We start from the raw sequence: 20,857 nt of genomic DNA, 5'->3' as shown, positions 1-20,857 counted from the left end.
TCCTTGCGATAGTTTGCTGAGAATGATGGTTTCCAGCTTCATCCATGTCCCTACAAAGGACATGAACTCATCATTTGTTATGGCTGCATAGTATTCCATGGTGTATATGTGCCACATTTTCTTAATCCAGTCTATCATTGTTGGACATTTGGGTTGGTTCCAAGTCTTTGCTATTGTGAATAGTGCTGCAATAAACATACGTGTGCAGGTGTCTTTATAGCAGCATGATTTATAATCCTTTGGGTATATACCCAGTAGTGGGATTGCTGGGTCAAATGGTATTTCTAGTTCAAGATCCCTGAGGAATCGCCACGCTACCTTCCACAATGGTTGAACTAGTTTACAGTCCCACCAACAGTGTAAAAGTGTTCCTATTTCTCCACATCCTCTCCAGCACCTGTTGTTCCCTGACTTTTTAATGATTGCCATTGTAACTGGTGTGAGATGGTATCTCATTGTGGTTTTGATTTGCATTTCTCTGATGGCCAGTGATGATGAGCATTTTTTCATGTGTTTTTTGGCTGCATAAATGTCTTCTTTTGAGAAGTGTCTGTTCATATCCTTCACCCACTTTTTGATGGGGCTGTTTGTTTTTTTTTCTTATAGATTTGTCTGAGTTCATTGTAGATTCTGGATATTAGCCCTTTGTCAGATGAGTAGATTGCAAAAATTTTGTCCCATTCTGTAGGTTGCCTGTTCACTCTGATGGTAGTTTCTTTTGCTGTGCAGAACCTCTTTAGTTTAATTAGATCCCATTTGTCAATTTTGGCTTTTGTTGCCATTGCTTTTGGTGTTTTAGACATGAAGTCCTTGCCCATGCCTATGTCCTAAATGATATTGCCTAGATTTTCTTCTAGGGTTTTTATGGTTTTAGGTGTAGCATTTAGGCCTTTAATCCAGGAATGCTTTTAGCAGAATGTACTTGATCTTTCTGGCCTGATTGCTGTAAGTATATCTGTAGTTTATAGATTTATAAACTATAGCTGTGCTGATTAATGCAAGTCAATGACCTGACTAGAGCTACACTGTGTGATGATGATGCATGAACAGAAAGAGCACATCACTCAGAGGCTCCTCTATGCTCACTCTAGCCATGCAGAGTGAGCACCACCCACTCCAGAACCAAATCACATCACAGTGCTGCAAACAGGAGGTTGCATCTGACGGGTTCAGGTATGCCAGATAGTGCTGTGGTATATACCATTGATGTTCCTTTCTTATTACCTTTGCTAATGACCTGTAAAGCTTGATGCTGGATAATATTTGCATTTCATCTGAGTCTGAAAACTCAGGCTTTTGTTGTTATGGAGGTGGAATAGCTCTATTTCTTCTTCATTGTCTCATGAGCTTTATGAAAGCTCTATTTTGTCTGACAGTTATTTTCCTGTTTACTGGCCCAGTATTTAACACATAGTGCATAATAAATATTTGTGCGATAGAGATCACTAGAGCTAATCATGTCTAATTGTTTTCTTCCTGCATACATAGAAAAACTATCCAGTACTTCATGCAATTAAGCTGGGGCCTTGCCATTAATTTTAACAGCGGATTTTGAGAGGAAGTAACATCTATAACTTCAGGGTAAAGGCAGTTAAGATTAGATGTAAATTATCCACATTATTTTTCAATTTTTTAGAAAATACTGAAACTTTATGTTAAGATGATTGCATGGAAAGATGGCAGAGCTTCTGTCATTTCTGGATTCTTGACTAATGTGTAGAATGCAATGCGCCTCCTATCCAGTCTGTATATACAGCATGAGTCAGAAAGCCCAGTTGATTTAGTGAAGGTTCTGATCTTGTTGAGGTTAAATTGTTACTGGGGTATAATGTAGCCTATGCTGCCTAATACTTGAGTGAGCATTAGGCAGGCAAGACTATCTATAAAAACCTTCAGAGCACACTTGCCTTCTTCTCTTCACTTGATTCTTCTTTTCTTTCTCTTCCTTCTTAAAATAAGAATTAGTAAATGAGGTATGACAGAGAGAGCATGGTGTCCAGTGGCACTGCAGGAACAACTGACCTGCCTTAAATTGAAGTGACTATGAATTAAACTGATGTCATAATTTATTGAGCAGAGCATCTTATATGCCAGGCCCTCTGTTAGGAATTTGAGATTCAATCATGAAGAATGCCTGTTTTCTACTCTCTAAGTGCTCATATGTTCAACTAAGAATAGTAGAAAAATCAGTAAGATATAAGAAAGAGATAAGGCAGAAAAGAGCATTAGTTATGATTTGTGGAAGGGGATTGGAAAATGACTTCACAGACTGGGTGACATTCAAACTAGATCTTTGAGAGGATGAAGAATTACACCAAATGCAGGAGAGAGGGCCCATTGTGGACAATTTCCCATGCCATAAATATTCATGGTGTGTTTGGACAGAGAATTTAGTACTTGTGAATTGGTAGCTGGGGTGAGAATTGGAAAGAGAGTATAGTAGGACAGCTTCCCATTTCCTATTCCCCACCTTCAATTCTTGCTGTCATGTTTTTCTTTTTAGCTTGAGACAAAACTACAGTGCTTTCAAATGGTTTTCATAATATATCTCAATAGGTTTTTGCATGAAAATTATAAGCAGGATAACCACATTTATCAAATAACAAAGGGAAGGAGAATTTACAGATAACCAACCAATTCTACCACCTATTTTATACCCAGTGGGTTCTCTTTATTTCTGACTTTTAGTTCAATGATCCACATATGGACTCTGCACCTCTCCACTCTCAGCTGTGCTCACTGTATAGCTAGCTAGCCTCTGCCATCTTTGCATTTTTAAGCTATCTTCTCTACTCACATTTCAGTTCTTTTGCTGCTGGTTTTCTTTCATTGTAGTTCTTTATTATAAAGGTCAGACTTTCCAGGTTAACTACTCAGTGGCAGTTCCTCACATTTCTATACAATTTCATTGTCAAGTGCTAAAGGGAAATCTGGATCATCTGGCCTTGAGGAAAAGTTAAATCAGAGTAGAAGCTGTTCACTTATAAGTAAAAAATACATTGTATGCTGCTAGTCTGTCTCCTTACAGGATATTCAACCACATTTTCTTTTGTGCTTCTCAAAAAAATTTGGAATGTGTAAAACTATCTCAGCTGGGTGCAGTGGCTCACGCCTCTAATCCCAGCACTTTGGGGGGCTGAGGCGGGCAGATCACGAGGTCAAGAGATCGAGACCATCCTGGGCAACATGGTGAAACCCCATTTCTACTAAAACTACAAAAATTAGCCAGGCATGGTGGCGCACGCCTGTAGTCCCAGCTACTCAGGAGGCTGAGGCAGGAGAATTGTTTGAACCCCAGAGGTGGAGGTTATAGTGAGCTGAGATTGTGCCACAGCACTCCAGCCTGGTGACAGAGTGAGACTCCGTCTCAAAAAAAAAAAACAATAAAAATTATCTCAACAATTTGGTAAAAATGACTATTCAAATAAATTCCCTCAAGAATTCTGATTTATTAAGTTTGTGTGAAGTCTAACGATTTGCACTTTATTTTTTGATGAAGCTGATTTTTATTTTCAACATTTAATGCAATCTTGAAAAATGACAATACACCTTGCCATTTTCTCTTACTCATCTTTTTTCTCAAGCAAAATATTAGATTTCTCTCGGATTTCTTTATTCTCTCAAAACTTTTAAAAATTATATCTTTAAATGACAAGTAATTGTATATATTTATGTGATATAATGTAATTTCTTGATATATGTTTATAATGTGGAATGATTACATCAGGCTAACAAATTCATTGCCTCATATACTTGCCATTTTTGTTGTGAAACATTTAAAATCTTTTTGCAATTATGAAATAACAATGCATTATTATTTACTAGAGTCATTATTCTCTACAATAGATTACTAAATTTAATTTCTCCTGTCTAAATGAAACCTTGTACTTCTGGTCAACCTCTCCTCTTTCTTCATCCACCCTTCTTCCCCAGCCAGTTGTAAGCATCATTCTACTCTCCTATATGTTCAACTATTTTAGATTCCACATATAAGTGAGATTATGCTACATTTGTCTTTCTGTGCCTGGCTTATTTTACTTAGCACAGTGTCCTCCAGGTTTATCCATGCTGTTGCAAATAACGGGATTCCCACCCCTTCTTTCTTAAACTGGTTGAATAGTATTCCCTTTTGTATATATATCACATTTTCTTTATCCATTCATCTCATGATAGACACTTAGGTTGCTTCCATATCTTAGCTACTGTGAATAATACTGCAATGAACATGGGAGTGTAGCTATTTCTTTGCTATACTGATTTCAATTATTTTGGATATATATATTCAGAAGTCATTTTACTAGATCATATGGTAATTCTAATTTTAGTTTTCTGAGGAACCTCCATACTATTTCCAAATGGCTGTATTAATTTACATTCCCACAAACAGTACACAAGGGTTCTCTTTTCTCCATACCCTTGCCAGTGATATCTCTATGTGCTTTTAATTTGCATTTCCCTAATGATCAGCGATGATCGGGATGTTTTCATATACCTGTTGGCATTTATATATCTTTTTTTGAGAACTATGTATTTATGTTTTTTGCCCATTTTTGATTGTATTATTTGTTTTCTTGTTACTGAGTTGTCTTAGTTTTTCATATATATTGGTTATTAGCCTCTTATTAGATTACGGTTTGCAAATATTTTCTTTTAATCCATGGGATGTCTTTTTACTATATTAATTGTTTTCCTTTGCTGTGCAGAGCTTTTTAGTTTGATATGATACAATTTGTTTATTTTTGCTATTAATTACTCTGATTTTGGGGTAATATCTAAGAAATATTTGCCCAGACCAATGTCATGGAGAATTTCTCTTATGCTTTCTTTTGGTAGATTCATAGTTTCAGGTCCCACTTAATCATAGTAAAAATGACGTTTTTAATGTGCTGTTGAATTCAGTTTATTAGCATTTTTGCATTTATGTTCATCAGTAATACTGGCCCATAAATCTTTTTTCTTATAGTATTCTTTTTCTCCCTTTCCTCCTCTAGATACTCACATCATTTGTATAGTTGCACATTTCATGCTGTCCCCTAGATTCCTCATGCCTTCTTTGCTCTTTTTCAACCATTTTTTTCTTTTTCTTCCTCTCATTGGCTAATTTTGAATGACCTGTCTTTGAGTTCACTAATCCTTTCTTCTGCATAATTGAGTGTGCTGTTAAAACTCTCTTGAAAATTTCAGTTCTCTCATTGTATTCTTAAGCTTTAAGATTTTCATTTGATTATTTAAGGTTTTTAATTCTCCATGAAACTCCTCATTTTGTTTATGCATTGTTTTTCTAATTCCATTTAGTTTCTGTCTGTAATTTCTTACATCTTATTAAGCTACATTAAGATGATTATTATGAACTCTTTTTCAGGCAATTTGTCTATCTCCATTTCTTTGTTGTTGGTTATTGGAACTTTATGAGTTTCCCTTGGTGTTGTCATGTTTGCCTCATTCTTTGTTATCTATGTAGTCTTGCATTGGTGTCTGTGCATTTGAAGGTGAAAAGCCCTCTTTCAGTCTTATATACTGGTTTTGACAATTTAAAATATTTTCCTGTTAGGTCTCTGGGCTGATGGGATTGCCGCTGAGATCACAGTTGAATGGAGGTAGATCAGGGTCACTTGCCTGATAGTAGGTTCATAGTGGAGACCACAGTTGGTGGGCCTATTTCCAGTGGCTGTAGTGGCTGTGGGTTCTTTCTGGTTCCTAGGTGAACTGGATTGTGCCCAGGAACTCAGTCTGTGGGGCTGGTGCTGAGATGAAGGACTGCCTCTGAGTTCACAGTCGGCAGGCCTGTCACCAGGTTACATTTATGTATCATGTGCTGATGAGTGTGGCTTCCTCTAGGTCTCTAGGAGGACTCCTGTTGGATCACTCTATGGGTCTTTGGGATAGTTGTATTGCTCAAGTCTGTGGTAGAGATGGGCTGTAACTGAGACACCTGGTTGTTTCAAGTCTATAGTCAAGAGACATCTTCAAGCCTGTCTCTGGGGTCATGTATAGGCATGTCTTCTGGTGGATTTCTTTTTTTTTTTTTTTTCTATTCCTTTTTTATCTTCATCAGCTTTATTAATGTTAAGAGCAGAAGAGTAGCTTAAACGTTTTGGTTTGATGTGTCTTTTCTAAACACAAAATGAATGTAAAAACATCCTGGGTGGGGACCAAATGACACAAGCCAAAAACACAAGCCAAAGAAGGAAGATGAGCAAATCGCCTCGTCAAAGTGAATCAGAAGGCATCTGCTTTTTCCCTGCCAATGCTGTGGCTTCGCGGAGGTGGTTCTTTTGCAATTAATCATCATTTCTCTTTCCCCTTCTCCCATCCCAAAGAGCAAAATCAGAAACATAAATTAAGTCTCAACTTAGAAATTAGGAAAAACACTGTAGAAGCTGTTTTTAAATATTTAAAAAATATTTCCTCGGAGGAGGCTTCCAAAGGGAGAAACTCACTTAGAACATAGGTAATGGGAGCATTTCCTTTTGAGACTTTTTGTTTATTCATTTTACTCCTGACAAAGTTAAGATTTCTCTGTGTGATCTTATTTTGTAAAATTTTTATTTATTTTTCTAAGTCGGATTTTTATTTTTATCTTAAGTTCCACGGTACATGTGCAGGATGTGTGGGTTTGTTACATAGGTAAATATGTTAAATATGTGCCATGGTGGTTTGCTGGCCTATTAGCCCATCAACTAGGTATTAAGCCCCACATGCATTAGCTCTTTTCCTTAATCCTCCCTGCCACCACCTTTCCTTTTTATGGCTGCATACTATTCCATGGTGTATATGTACCATATTTTCTTTAAACAGTCTATCATTGATGGGCATTTGGGTTGATTCTATGTCTTTGCTATTGTGAATAGCACTGCAATGAACATAGGTGTTCATGTAACTTTATAATGGAATTATTTATATTCCTTTTATACCCAGTGATATGGTTTGGCTCTGTGTCCCCACCCAAATCTCCTCTTGAGTTCTACTCCCATAATTCCCACATGTTGAGGGAGGAACCTGTGGGCAATAATTTGAATCACGGAGGCAGTTTTCCCCATACTGTTCTCATGGTAGTGAATAAGTCTCATGAGATAGAATGGTTTTATCGGGGGTTTCTGCTTTTGCATCTTCCTCATTTTTTCTTGCTGCTGCCATGTAACAAATGACTTTCACCTCCTACCATGATTCTAAGGCCTTCCAGCCATGTGGAAATATAAGTCCAATTAAACCTCTTTTTCTTCCCAGTCTCAGGTATGTCTTTATTGGTAGTGTGAAATGGACTAATACACCCAGTAATGGAATTGCTGTGTCAAATGGTATTTCCCAGTCTGAATCTTTGAGAAATCATCACACTGTCTTCCACAATGGTTGAACTAATTTACATTTTCACCAACAGCATAAAAGTATTCCTGTTTCTCTGCAACCTCGTCAGCATCTGTTATTTCTTGACTTTTTAATAATCACCATTATGACTGGAGTGAGATGGTATTTCACTGTGGTTTTAATTTGCATTTCTCTAATGATTAGTGATGTTGAGCTTTTTGTCATATGTTTAATGGCCGCATGTATGACTTTTTTTGAGAAGCATCTGTTCATATAATTTTCCCACTTTTTAATGGGGTTGTTTTATTCTTGTAAACTTAAGTTCCTTGTAGATTCTGGATATTAGACCTTTGTCAGATGGATAGATTGCAAAAATTTTCTCCCATTCTGTAGGTTGTCTGTTTGCTCTGATGCTAGTTTCCTTTGCTGTGCAGAAGCTCTTTAGTTTAATTAGATCTCATTTATCAATTTTTGCTTTTGTTGCAATTGCTTTTTGTGATTTCATCATAAAATCTTTGCCCATGCCTAAGTCCTGAATAGTATTGCCTAGACTTTCTTCTGAGGTTTTTACAGTTTGGGTTTTATATTTAAGTCTTTAATTCATCTTGAGTTAATTTTTGTATAAGGTTTTAGAAAGGGGACAAGTTTTAATTTTCTACATATGACTAGCCAGTTCTCCCAGCACCATTTGTTAAATAGGGAATAATTTCCCGTTGCTTTTTTTTGTCAGGTTTGTTGAAGATCAGATGGTTCTAGGTGTGTGGTTTTATTTCTGAGTTCCCTATTTTGTTACATTGGTCTATGAGCCTGTTTTTGTACCAAACCATGCTGTTTTGGTTGCTGTAGCCTTGTAGTATAGTTTGAATCTGGTAGAATGTAGAATGATGCCTCCAGCTTTGTTCTTTTTGCTTAGGATTGTGTTGGCTATATGAGCTCATTTTTGGTTCCACATGAATTTTAAAATAGTTTTTTTTATAATTCTGTGAAGAATGTCAGTGATAGTTTAATGAGAATATCATTGACTCTATAAATTGCTTTCGGCATTATGGGCATTTTCACAATATTGATTCTTCATATCCTTGAGCGTGGAATGTTTTTCCATTTGTTTGTGTCCTCTCTGATTTCTTTGAGCAGTGGTTTGTAGATCTCTTTGAAGAGGTCTTTCACTTCTCTTGTTAGCTGTATTCCTAGGTATTTTATTCTCTTTGTGGCAGTTGTGAATGGGAGCTCATTCATGATTTGGCTCTCTGCTTGTCTGTTGTTGGTGTATAGGAATGCTTGTGATTTCTGCACGTTGATTTTGTATCCCGAGACTTTGCTGAAGTTGCTTATCAGCTTAAAAAGTTTTTGGGCTGAGTCGGTGGGGTTGTCTAGATACAGGATCACATCATCTGCAAACAAAGACAATTTGACTTCCTCTCTTCCTATTCGCATACTCTTTATTTCTTTCTCTTGCCTGATTGCCCTGGCCAGAACTTTCTTTTGTTTTCTTTTCTATTATTATTATTATACTTTAAGTTCTAGTGTACATGTGCACAACGTGCAGGTTTGTTACGTATGTATACATGTGCCATGTTGGTGTGCTGCACCCATTAACTTGTCATTTACCTTAGGTATATCTCCTAATGCTATCCCGCCCCCCCACCCTCCACCCCATGACAGGCCCCGGTGTGTAGTGTTCCCCACCCTGTGTCCAAGTGTTCTCATTGTTCAATTCCCACCTATGAGTGAGAATATGCGGTGTTTGGTTTTCTGTCCTTGTGATGGTTTGCTCAGAATGATGGTTTCCAGCTTCATCCATGTCCCTACAAAGGACACGAACTCATCCTTTTTTATGGCTGCATAGTATTCCATGGTGTATATGTGCCACATTTTCTTAATCCAATCTATCATTGATGGACATTTGGGTTGGTTCCAAGTCTTTGCTATTGTGAATAGTGCCGCAATAAACATATGTGTGCATGTGTCTTTATAGCAGCATGATTTATAATAACTGTGTTGAATAAGAGTGGCAAGAGAAGGCATGCTTGTCTTGTGCCAGTTTTCAAAGGGAATGCTTCCAGCTTTTTCCCATTCAGTATGATATTGGCTATGGGTTTTTCATAAATGGCTCTTATTATATTGAGGCATGTTCCTTCATTATCTAGTTTATTGAGTTTTTAACATAAGGGGATGCTGAATTTTATCAAAGGCCTTTTCTCTATTGAGATAATAATGTGGCTTTTGTCTTTAGTTCTGTTTATGTAATACATGTATTAATTTGCATATGTTGAATCAGCTTTACATCCCAAGGATGAAGCTGACTTGACTGTGGTGGTTAAACTTTTTGATGCACTGCTGGATTCATTTTGCCGGTATTTTATTGAGGATTTTTTGCATTGATGTTCATCAGAGATATTGGACTGAAGTTTTCTTTTTTTGTTCTATCTATGCCAGGTTTTGGTATCAGGATGATGCTGGCCTCATAAAATGAGGTAGGGAGGAATTCCTCCTTTTCAATTGTTTGGAATAATTTCAGAAGAAATGGTACCAGCTCCTTTTTGTACCTCTGGTAGAATTCAGCTGTAAATCCATCTAGACCTGGGCTTTTTTTGGTTGGCAGGCTATTACTGCCTTAATTTCAGAATTTGTTACTGGTCTATTCAGGGATTTGACTTCTTCCTGTTTCAGCCTTGGGAAGGTGTGTGTGTCCAGGAATTTATCCATTTCTTCTTGATTTTCCAGTTTATTTGCATAGAGGTGTTTATAGTATTCACTGGTGGTTGCTCATATTTCTGTGGGGTCAGTGGTGGTATCCCCCTTAACATTTCTGATTGTTTTTATTTGAATCTTCTCTCTTTTCTTCTTTATTAGTCTAGCTAGTAGTCTATTTTATTGAGTTTAAAAAACCGGCTCCTGGATTTGCTGATTTTTTTGAAGTGTTTTTTTGTGTCTCTATCTCCTTCAGTTCCACTCTGAGCTTGGTTATTTCTTGTCTTCTGCTAGCTCTGGGGTTTGTTTACTCTTGGTTCTCTAGTTCTTTTAGTTGTGATCTTAGGGTGTTGATATCTTTTGAGCTTTTTGATATGGGCTTTTAGTGATGTAAATTTTCCTTTTAACACTGCTCTAGCTGTGTCCCAGAGATTCTGATATATTGGTCTCTTTGTTCTCATTGGTTTCAAAAAACTTTTTTATTTCTGCCTTAATTTTGTTATTTACCCAGAAGTCATTCAGGAGCAGGTTGTTCAATTTCCACGTAGTTGTGTAGTTTTGAGTGGGTTTCTTAATCTTGTCTTGATTGTGCTGCTGTCTGAGAGACTTTTATTATTTGTTATTTTGCATTTGCTGAGGAGTGCTTTACTTTCAATTTTGTGATTAATTTTAGACTAAGTGCCATGTAGTGCTGAGAAAAATGTATATTCTGTTGTTTTGGGGTAGAGAGTTCTGTAGATGTCTATCAGGTCCACTTGGTCTAGAGCTGAGTTCAAATCCTGCATATCTTTGTTAATTTTCTCTCTTGATGATCTGTCCAGTACGGACAGTGGGGCATTAAAATCTCCCATTATTATTGCATGTGGGTCTATGTATCTTTGTAGGTCTTTAAGAACTTGTTTTATGAATGTGGGTGCTCCTGTATTGAGTACATGTATATTTAGGATAGTTAGCTCTTCCTGTTCAATTGAACCCTTTACCATTATGTAATGTGCTTCTTTGCCTTTTTTGACCTTTGTTAGTTTAAAGTCCATTTTGCCAGAAACTAAGATTGCAACCACTGCTTTTTTCTACTTTCCATTTGCTTGTAACATTTCCTCCATTCTTTTGTTTTGAGCCTATTTGTGTCTTTGAACATGAGATGTGTCTCTTGAATACAGCACATGGTGGGTCTTCTCTTTTTATCCAGCTTGCCATTCTGTGTCTTTGAATTGGGGCAATTAGCCCATTTATATTTAAGGTTAATTTTGTTATGTGTGAATTTGATCCTGTCATGATGATGCTGGCTGGTTAATTTTGCAGACTTGTTAATGTAGTTGCTTCATAGTGTCGTTGATCTGTGTACTTCAATGTGTTTTTGTAGTGGCCGGATATGGTTTTTCCTTTCCATGTTTAGTGCTACCTTCAGCAGCTCTTGCAAGGCAGGCCTGGAGGTGACAAAATCCTTCAGCATTTGCTTGTCTTCTCCTTCACTTATAAAGCTTACTTTGGCCAGATATGAAATTCTGGGTTGGAAATTCTTTTCTTTAAGAATGTTGAATATTGGCCCCAAATCTCTTCTTGCTTGTAGGGCTTCTGCTGAGAGGTTCATTGTTAGTCTGATGGGCTTCCCTTTGTAGGTGACCTGGACTTTCTCTCTGACTGTCATTAGCATTTTTTCTTTCATTTCAACCTTGGAGAATCTGACAATTATGTGTCTTGGGGTAGATCTTCTCATGGAGTATCCTACTGGGGTTCTCTGGATTTCCTGAATTTGAATGTTGGCCTGTCTTGCTAGGTTGGGGAAGTTCTCCTGGATGGTATCTTGAAGTGTGTTTTCCAACTTGATTCCATTCTCCCCATCTCTTTCAGGTACACCAATCCATTGTAGATTTGGTCTTTTTATGTAGTCCCATAGTTCTCACAGGTTTTCTTCATTCTTTTTCATTCTTTTTTTTCTCTAATCTCTTCTGCCTGCCTTATTTCTGTAAGATAGTCTTCAAGCTCTAATATTCTCCCTTCTGCTTGGTTGATTCAGCTATTAATACTTGTGATTACATCATGAAATTCTCGTGCTGTGTTTTTCAGATCCATCAGGTCATTTATGTTCCCCTCTAAACTGGTTATTCTAGTTAACAGCTCCTGTAATCTTTCATCATTGTTCTTAGCTTCTTGGCGTTGAGTTAAAACATAATCCTTTAGCTTAGAAAATTTTGTTATTACTCAATTCCCGAAGCCTGTTTCTATCAATTCATCCATCTCAGCTTCAGCCCCATAGTGTGCCCTTGGTGGAGAAGTGTTGCAATCATTTGGAGGAGAAGAGGCATCTGGCTTTCAGAATTCTCAGTGTTTTTGCTTTGGTTTTTCCTCATCTTCATAGATTTTTATTTACCTTTTATATTTGAGGCTGTTGACCTTTGGATGGGGTTTCTGTGGGGCCATTTTTGTTGATGTTGTTGTTGTTGGTTTCTGTTTGTTTTCTAATAGCCTGTCCCCTCCTCTGCAGGTCTGCTGCAATTTGCTGGGGGTCCACTCCACACCCTTTTCACCTGGGTATCACCAGTGGAGGCTGCAGAACAGCAAAAATTGCTGCCTGCTCTTTCCTCTGGAAGCTTTGTCCCAGAGGGACAGCAACCTGATGCCAGCCGGAACTCTCCAGTATGAGATGTCTTGCAACCCTGCTGGGAGGTTTCTGCTGCCATTTAGTGTTTCCTAGCAGCTTGAGTTTAGCGCCAATGAAACCCAGAAAATCACAACTCACCTAATGAGGACTAGCCACATGAGAGAGACAGAACTGGTAGGACTCTCAAACCAGGCTCCTGATATGGTACACCTGATGAACAGCTGAATACATCAATGACAAAAGCATTTAAAAATATTAAAGCACAGTCCATAACTTTATGGAACTTAAATAACACCATCTTCAAGTTTAAAATTTTAGGACTTCAATAGAAAGGAGGTGTTCACTGTTGATTACTGAATTAGTAGCATAGAAGAAGTGGAGAAAATATCACAGTGCAAAATATACAGCGATGAAAAACGTAAGGGAATAGTTGAGTGACATTAAGGAAAATAGGAGTTCCAGAAAGAGAAAAATGAGAGATTGGGTTAAAACACTAATTAAATAATAGAGAAAAACCTCCCTATGTGTTAAAGAAAGACTAGTTAAAAGGACTTTACAAGTTCTAGTCAGGATTTACAAGAAAATGATTCACACCTTAGTAAGGTAAAAATTCCAAATTTCAGGCATGAAGATAAAATATTAGAAGCTTCTATTTAGAAAGAACAAGTACATTATGAACGCAGATGGATCAGACTGGAATCAAGCTGCTCATCTCCCACTTTGGGCCACAATAGAATGAAAGTCAACAGCAGAATCATATCATAGTAAAATAACACCCACAAGATCTCAATCCTGGCTGCATGTTAGAATCAGCTGAGCAGCTTTAGAAATGCTGCTGCTGGGCTCCACCCCAGATGAATTAAATCAAAATCTCTGGGGGTGGGGCTAATAATTGGCATTTTTTAACTCCCCAGGCATTTCTAATAAGCAACTAACATTGCAACTAACATTGAGATCTTATCTATAGACTACTGGGAGGAAAAATCGTACGTCCAGCCAAGCTAGCCTCCATCTGCCAAGGTGAAGTAAAGATTATTTACAGATATACACATTTTAGAAAATGTATTTATCCAATGTGAGAAAATAGAAAAGAGAGCAGATAAATTAGAATAGTCAAGATGGAGAAAGACAAAGAGCAAATAGAAGAAGCAATGGTAAGCAAAGGGCTATATATAATGTCTGATGACATCTAAATAGACATAATAGAAATGGTGATCGAAGCCTAGGAGTTTACTGTAAGCCACCAAAATAAGGGTTCTTAAAATAGAAGAGACAAATTTTGTGGGGAGATTCTAATAATAGTTTAGAATTGAAAGGGTCAAGTTACTTCAGTAAAATTTAAAAGTAGGTTTAGGCTCATGATGAGAAAGTAGAAGTAAAAGGATTCCCTAGAGGTAGAAGTGGGGGTATAGTTACAGTATTCTAAAGTTCTCATCTTGTGGGTGGGACATCACTGGGGAACAGAGAATTTTGGTGAAGATAATACTTGGTATCATAGTTTCATATACATTATAGAATGTTTTTGTTGCTGTTTTTAAGACAGGGTCTCAGTCTGTAACCCAGGCTGGAGTGCAAGGGTGTAATCATAGCTCACTGCAGCCTCCAATGCCTGGCTCAAGCAATCCTCCCACCTTAGCCTCACAAGTAGCTGAGACTACAGGCACGCACCATCATACCTGCCTAATTTTTAAAAATGTTTCTTGTAGAGACAGGATATTGCTATGTTGTCCAGACTGTTCTCAAATTCCTGGGCTCAGATGATCCTCTTGTTTTGGTCTCTCAAAATCTTGGAATTACAAGTATGATCCACAGCACCTGGCAGGGTCTTATTTTTTTTTTAATAAGCATTAGCATCAACAATGAAAAAGTAATCATGAATTGCATGGAAAATAATATATGTCTTCCAGTATAGAAATAAAAAGCAATTTGGCCAAAAGGACAAATTGAGTAAAAGGGGATTTTCAGTCCTTAATTTGCCTTCCTACTTCTTAGTGTCAATGAGAAGAGTCAAACTCTGTAAAATATTTGAAGAGATTTATTCTGAGCCAAATTTGAGGAGCATGACTTATGATACAACACCAGGAGGTCTTGAAAACATGTTCCCCAGGTGGTTGGGCTACAGCTTGGTTTTACGCCTGTTAGGGAGACATAAAACATTAGTCAATACATGTAAAGTGTAAAAATTTCATCCAGAAAGGTGGGAGAAGTCGAAGCAGGGGGCTTTCAGGTCATTGGTGGATTCAAAGATTTTCTGATTAGCAATTGGTTGAAAAAGTTAAATTATTATCTAAAGACTTGGAATCAATAGAAAGGAGTGTCTGGGTTAAGATAAAGGGTTATGGATCCCAAGGTTTTTATCATGCAGACAAAGGCTCTAGATAGCAGACTGCAGAGAGAATAGATTGTAAATGTTTCTTATCAGACCTAAAAATGTGCCAGACTCTTAGTTAATTCTCTCCTGGATCAAGAAAGACACCCAGAAAAGAAAAGAGATTTTCTACAGAATGTAGATTTTCCCCTCAAGAGACAGTTTTCCAGGCCATTTCAAAATATGTCAAAAAATATATGAACAGGGGCGGTGGCTCATGCCTGTAATCCCAGCATACTGGGAGGCCGAGGTGGGTGGATCACTTGAGGTCAGGAGTTTGAGACCAGCCTGGCCAACATGGTAAAACCTTGTCTCTACTAAAAATACAAAAATTAGCTGGGTGTGGTGGCACATGCCTATAATCCCAGCTACTTGGGAGGCTGAGGCAGGAGAATCGCTTGAAAATGGGAGGCAGAAGTTGCAGTGAGCCGAGATTGCACCACTGTACTCCAGCCTGAGAAACAGAGTGAGACTCCATCTCAAAAAATATATATATATAATATATATATGTGAAAAAAATATATATACGTAAAATACTTTGATTTCTTTCAGGGCCTGCTGTCATGTTGGTATCTTATTGCTACAAAGAGTCTGTTTTGTCAGTCTTAAGGTCTCTGTTTTAATATTAATACTGGTCAGCTGTGCCTGAGTTCTAAAGGGAGGAGGGTATAATGAGACATGTCCAACCTGTGCCTTCCCATTACAGCCTGAACTACTTTTTCAGGTTAACTTTGGAATGTCCTTGCCTGAGAGGAAGGGCCCATACAGTTGGTAAGAGGGCTTACAATTTTATTTTTGGTTTACATTAGTATAGCTACTGCCTCTAAAGGTTGACTTTCTACTTGTACAGTAGGACAAATCTCTAGCTAATTTAATGATGCATCTCCATAAATTTTCTTCTCTCTCCCGTACTATCACTATTTCACTGTCTGTTGTATCATTCCCTTCAGCATCCAGACATGCTGTTATTTCTCCCATATTAAAAACATCTTCCTTCCACTTCTCCTGTGAGTTGCAGCCCTGTTTATATATACTCTCTGTTTCAGATTTCTTCCCTCCTAAATTCTCTAGTCAGGTTTTCTCTAACTTAGTCAGGTTAACTCTACTAGGATCTTTGGCTAAATTTCCATATTGCTAAATTCAGTATTCAACTCACTGTCTACATCTTAAATCTTTCAGCAACACTTAACATAAGGAATTATCCTCTTCATTGCCCTCTTAACAGAAGCAATTTTACCTTCTTCAAGACACCCTTCCTTCACTTGTCTTCCAGGGCACCACACAACTTTGGTTTTCCTCCTCTCTCTATGGGAGTTCCTTAATAGTCCATTTGCTGGTTCTTTGTCTTTGCCCAACCACTTATCCTGAAGTGTTCCCAAGTTCATCCACCTCTTCTCTACCTATACTCATTCTTTTGGTGATCTCATTCCTTCTAATCACTACTGATTCTCAAATTTATGTCTCTGGCCAAATCTGTAATCCAAAGCCAAATTCTAACTTAACATCCATATAGGTTGTGTAATAGACATCACAAATCAACCTGTCGAAAACGAAACCAGTAATATTTCTTTCTCTACGTGCAGCTTTCTCCATCTGCTTTTTGTCAGCTCATCCTTTCCGTTGTTTTTGCCAAGTAAGTCTTCTGACCTTATCTCTTTTTACTCATCCCCTTACTCAGTTTTTTCAGTGATACCAGCACTGTGTAATTTTTCAGTTTTGTTATTCATGTCATCTTGGGTCTTTTGTTTCTCCTCCAGGACCACCCTTCTCCTAGATATCTATCTCTGTTACCAGTTTTGAGACTTTGCTCAAATATCTCGTTTATAATGAGGCCTACACTGAATACCTTATTTAAAAATATATCCTGCCCTTTTCATCACAGAATTTTTAACCATCCTTACCCTCACTATATTTTCATGATGTTATATTATTATGGAACATATCAGCGTATAACATATTATATGATTTACAATTTTATTATGTCTACTATTTGCCTCCTTTCATTAGAATTTGCATTCCTCAAGGCCATGGATCTTTATTTGGTTTCACTACAGTATTTGTTCCAGGAGTCTAGAACACTGCCTAGTACCAAATAGTGCTTAATAAATATTTACTTACAAATCATTGGGGTATATTTGTAGCTAAGTAGCATGAAAAAGAATGATTCATGGGATATAACCAGAACCTAATTTTATTTCAATCTTTTAGTATTTTTTTAAAATCAACGAATTCTGGGAAATCATTCTCATATCCCTGCAGGAAAACTTATACATTCTCCATAAGGTCACTTTAAGGCAAACATAGTCTCAAATTTATATTATTGATACTTCTCTTAGCAGGCATAAGCTATAGGACAGAGCCTGCATCTGTGGCTGGCTGCTTCTTGCTTGCCTCATTTTATTTCTTATTAGCTGGCTGCTTCTACTAACCTATCCAGGTAGCTCCATGGGAGTGGGGAAAAGAATGGCAGAAGAAAGTTGATACCTAACAGATACTGTCATAGGGTAGCTTTGTGCTCTCTGGGCCTGGTAGATGTATAAATCTGGCTCTTTCTCTCTAGAGCACTTTGATGGGCTCTGCAGGAGCTTCTCTGCGATCTCCTTAGACAACATCTTACTTTTCAAGGGAGAGGCATTCTCTTCTACTATCTGGCCTTTACTACCATTCACAAGTTTTATATTGGTTTACAGGAGACTGTTGGAAAGCCACTGCCTTTTCAAGAACTCACTGACAGAAGCCAAAACAACAAGTCTACCCTCTCTTCTGTAGTTTTCACATGCATCTTGTGCTCTGTTCACCATTGGAGGGGACCACAGTGGCTTCCCAGAAGCTGCGCTCTTTGCTGCCCCAGGCTACTTTTAGTTTCCTTCAGCATGAGTCACACACCAGTCCCCTTCATTGCTCAACTTCAGAGAACACATATGATGCTCCCTGCGTGCTGCTGTTTTAGTCATAACCTGGAGTTATGAGATGGTCTTGTCACCTCATGCCATTCTTTTGCAAAAGGAATTTCTTTGTAAACCATCTCCCAATTTCTACACACTTTACTTTGTATAGACTACTTGTTGATTTTTAGGGCCATATTATATTAGTCCTTTTAACTTTGAAATTTCCTCAGGATATCTATCCTTCATCTTGAGTTTTATATCTATTGTATTTTGGTATCCCAGGTAAAACTTTTGATTTACCATCTTTTTAATATACATCTGTGTGTGTGTGTGTATACATACATATATATATATCTAAAATGTATGTACATATAGCATTTTGATAACATATTTATACAGCTGGTGAACTTTGTAGATAAGCTTGGTTTGTTGTTTATATAAGTTATCATGAGTGAGATGAGAATTGGGGGATGATGCAGGCAGAGGAATGAGAAAAATGAAAGGTAGAGGGGAATATAAGAAAAAATAAAGTATGGCCCTAAAATGCCCTAGCACCTTATACCATTGTCTTTATAAACTCTGTGTATGTGTGTGTTTCTTTATATGTTCATTATAATATTTATATATATTTAGGGAAAGATGTCTTAAGTCAAAAATAGATTCAGAGTACTGTTTGTAATGTGATTCTATTTAGTTAAAACAAAAGAAGAAATTTAGAAATGTATACAGTTGTATGTATGCATGTGTTGGTAAGGAACAACTTGTGGGAAGAGTCATATAAGGTTGATAAATATTAAAATTGATGGCCTCAGGAAAGTGGAATAGGAGGTATGGAATCAGAGGAATAGGAGGTACAATATCTTTCTAATTTTTCACTTGCTACAAGTAGCACATCTTATAACTTTGTGAATTTTTAAAAATCAGTGTGGCATTGCCCTTCTAACATTCTGGGAAGGCAGATGAGGAAATCATCTGTAAAATGTTACCCGGTAGAAAAACACCTGCTGAGCATGAAGGTGGAAATAGTGAATTTTGGGATATGAGTAGAATGGGAAAAGCTGGAAATAACAGCAGTGGGATTTCTAATATGGAGTATACTGGAATTACCAAATTGATTTTAGAAGCAAAAAGACTAAGGTGAAAATGAATAGAATGAACCTTTACAAAATTATCAGTTTAAACTAAAGCCTTTTGTTTATTAGTGACAAATAACTTTGGACTAATAATTTTGAACACAATACAAAAACAAAACAAACTGTAGATTATTACCAGGTTGGATTTGGTAGGTTGGGTAGGTAAAGAAGTTAACAGATCATAGGCTGTTGATGAAAGTATGGTTGACTTAGGGCACAGGCAGAGTAGAGACAAGAAAAGTATCAGTGAAAATGATAAGCTAGGAAAAGAGAAAAAATCAAGGAGCTGGAATACTCAAAGGTGATAGGGAATGTGTTTAATGAGAATGAGAGAACAAAATGGTTAGAAATAGGGTTACCTTATATACAAGTGTGCCTGAGATAATCCCAGTAAAATTAATAATATGGTTTTACTTTACTCTCAGAAGTGTCCTTTTGTGAATGATAATTTAAATGAGTTCATCAGGGGGTGGGAAGGGAAAGAAAGACTATTGAGTATAGTGATTAACACAGGAGGCAGGCGATATCTCACCTTCTTGAAAGTGAGGGATCTCAGCTCACAGTGTCTACTTTGGAGCAAAGCAATTAACTACATAAACTGTGATTTACAGTAACTTTTGTGCAATGAAGACTCACAGATGAGATAAGTATATGGTTATTTAAGACCATATTTTTCAACTCTGAGACTACCTTCAAAGTTCAACTGAAAGTTTTGGGAATTTTCTTAGGCATTTATTAAGCAGAGCAATGAGTCCCTTCATAGATTTCTGAACCATCTGGGAAGGGGAGCTGCACTCTGATTCCTGTCAATAAACATCTCTTTACCTTGTTATCCTTTGCTTATGTGTCTTTCAAAACACTGCCTTTGCCTCTGCCTTCCAGTTGTGCCTTCACACACTATATATCTGGATGCTGTAGTCCACAATGTGTGATGACTTCAGCTTTGTGGATGGGTAAAGAATCAAGTACTTGATTTTAAACCAACTAAATGTGGTAGTAAACTTTTGAGTCAGATTAACCAGGGTTAGAATTTTAACTGACATTTACTAACTTTATACAATTACACAAATTGCTTGAATCTTTCTGTTTCAAAAACTTGAGGCTCTGTAAGTATCTACTTTTCAGAATGTTTCTAAGCAATAGAGGATACATGCAAATCAATTAGCACAGTGGCAAGCATAGGATAAGGGTGAAAACATGTTAGTTTCTTACTTGTCCTTTGCATGTATTTATAAGTATTTATTCTTCAACAAATTGTGTTCCTTTACTTAGCACCCTCATTGTTTCCTATGTAATAATGGGTAAATGAATGCCTAACACCAGAGTCTAGCTCCACTGTAACATTTTTGAGATAAAAATCATGCACAAGAAAAAGTTATCACAGAAATAGGGAAAATAGGCTCATCACTCCACATTTCACATATTTGATTTCAAAGTAAAATTTCAAACTGACATTGCAACATTTTTATCTTGCCTCTTTCAGAAAATAATTCATTTAAATTTGTTTTAGATTGTTAGTTTTAAAAGGATACAAAGAGAGACAAATTATAAGTTTAATTTTTTTCAGACACTTAAGAGAGTAGTATTTGTTTATTATTCTTAGAGCCTTAACATTGTTAAAGTTTAGGGGAAAACTAAAGGACGCGCTTCATTCTAGTTTACCAATGTATTAGTTTTCTTATTACTGTGTAGCAAATTACCAGAGACTTAGTTGCATAAAACAATACCCATTTATTATGTCATCGTTTCTGAACATCAGAAGCCTGGGTGTGGAGTAGCTTGCTTCTCACAATCTCACAAAACAGTCAAAGTATTAGGTAGGCTGTTTATCCTTTGAAGCTCAGAATCCTATTCCAAGCTGATTCAGGTT

The 20,857-nt window shown here is 37.1% G+C and overlaps 1 protein-coding gene across 1 annotated transcript in view; it reads left to right on the top strand.

Annotated features, from left to right (window-relative positions):
• Positions 1–20,857, top strand: part of MACC1 (MET transcriptional regulator MACC1) — a 310,452-nt gene that overhangs the window by 115,540 nt on the left and 174,055 nt on the right. The window lies entirely within an intron of this gene.

This window comes from Gorilla gorilla, chromosome 6 (assembly GCF_029281585.2).
Source record: "Gorilla gorilla gorilla isolate KB3781 chromosome 6, NHGRI_mGorGor1-v2.1_pri, whole genome shotgun sequence".
NCBI lineage: Eukaryota > Metazoa > Chordata > Mammalia > Primates > Hominidae > Gorilla > Gorilla gorilla.
Note: the sequence above shows the minus strand (reverse complement) of the source record. Positions and strands in the feature narration are given on the sequence as shown.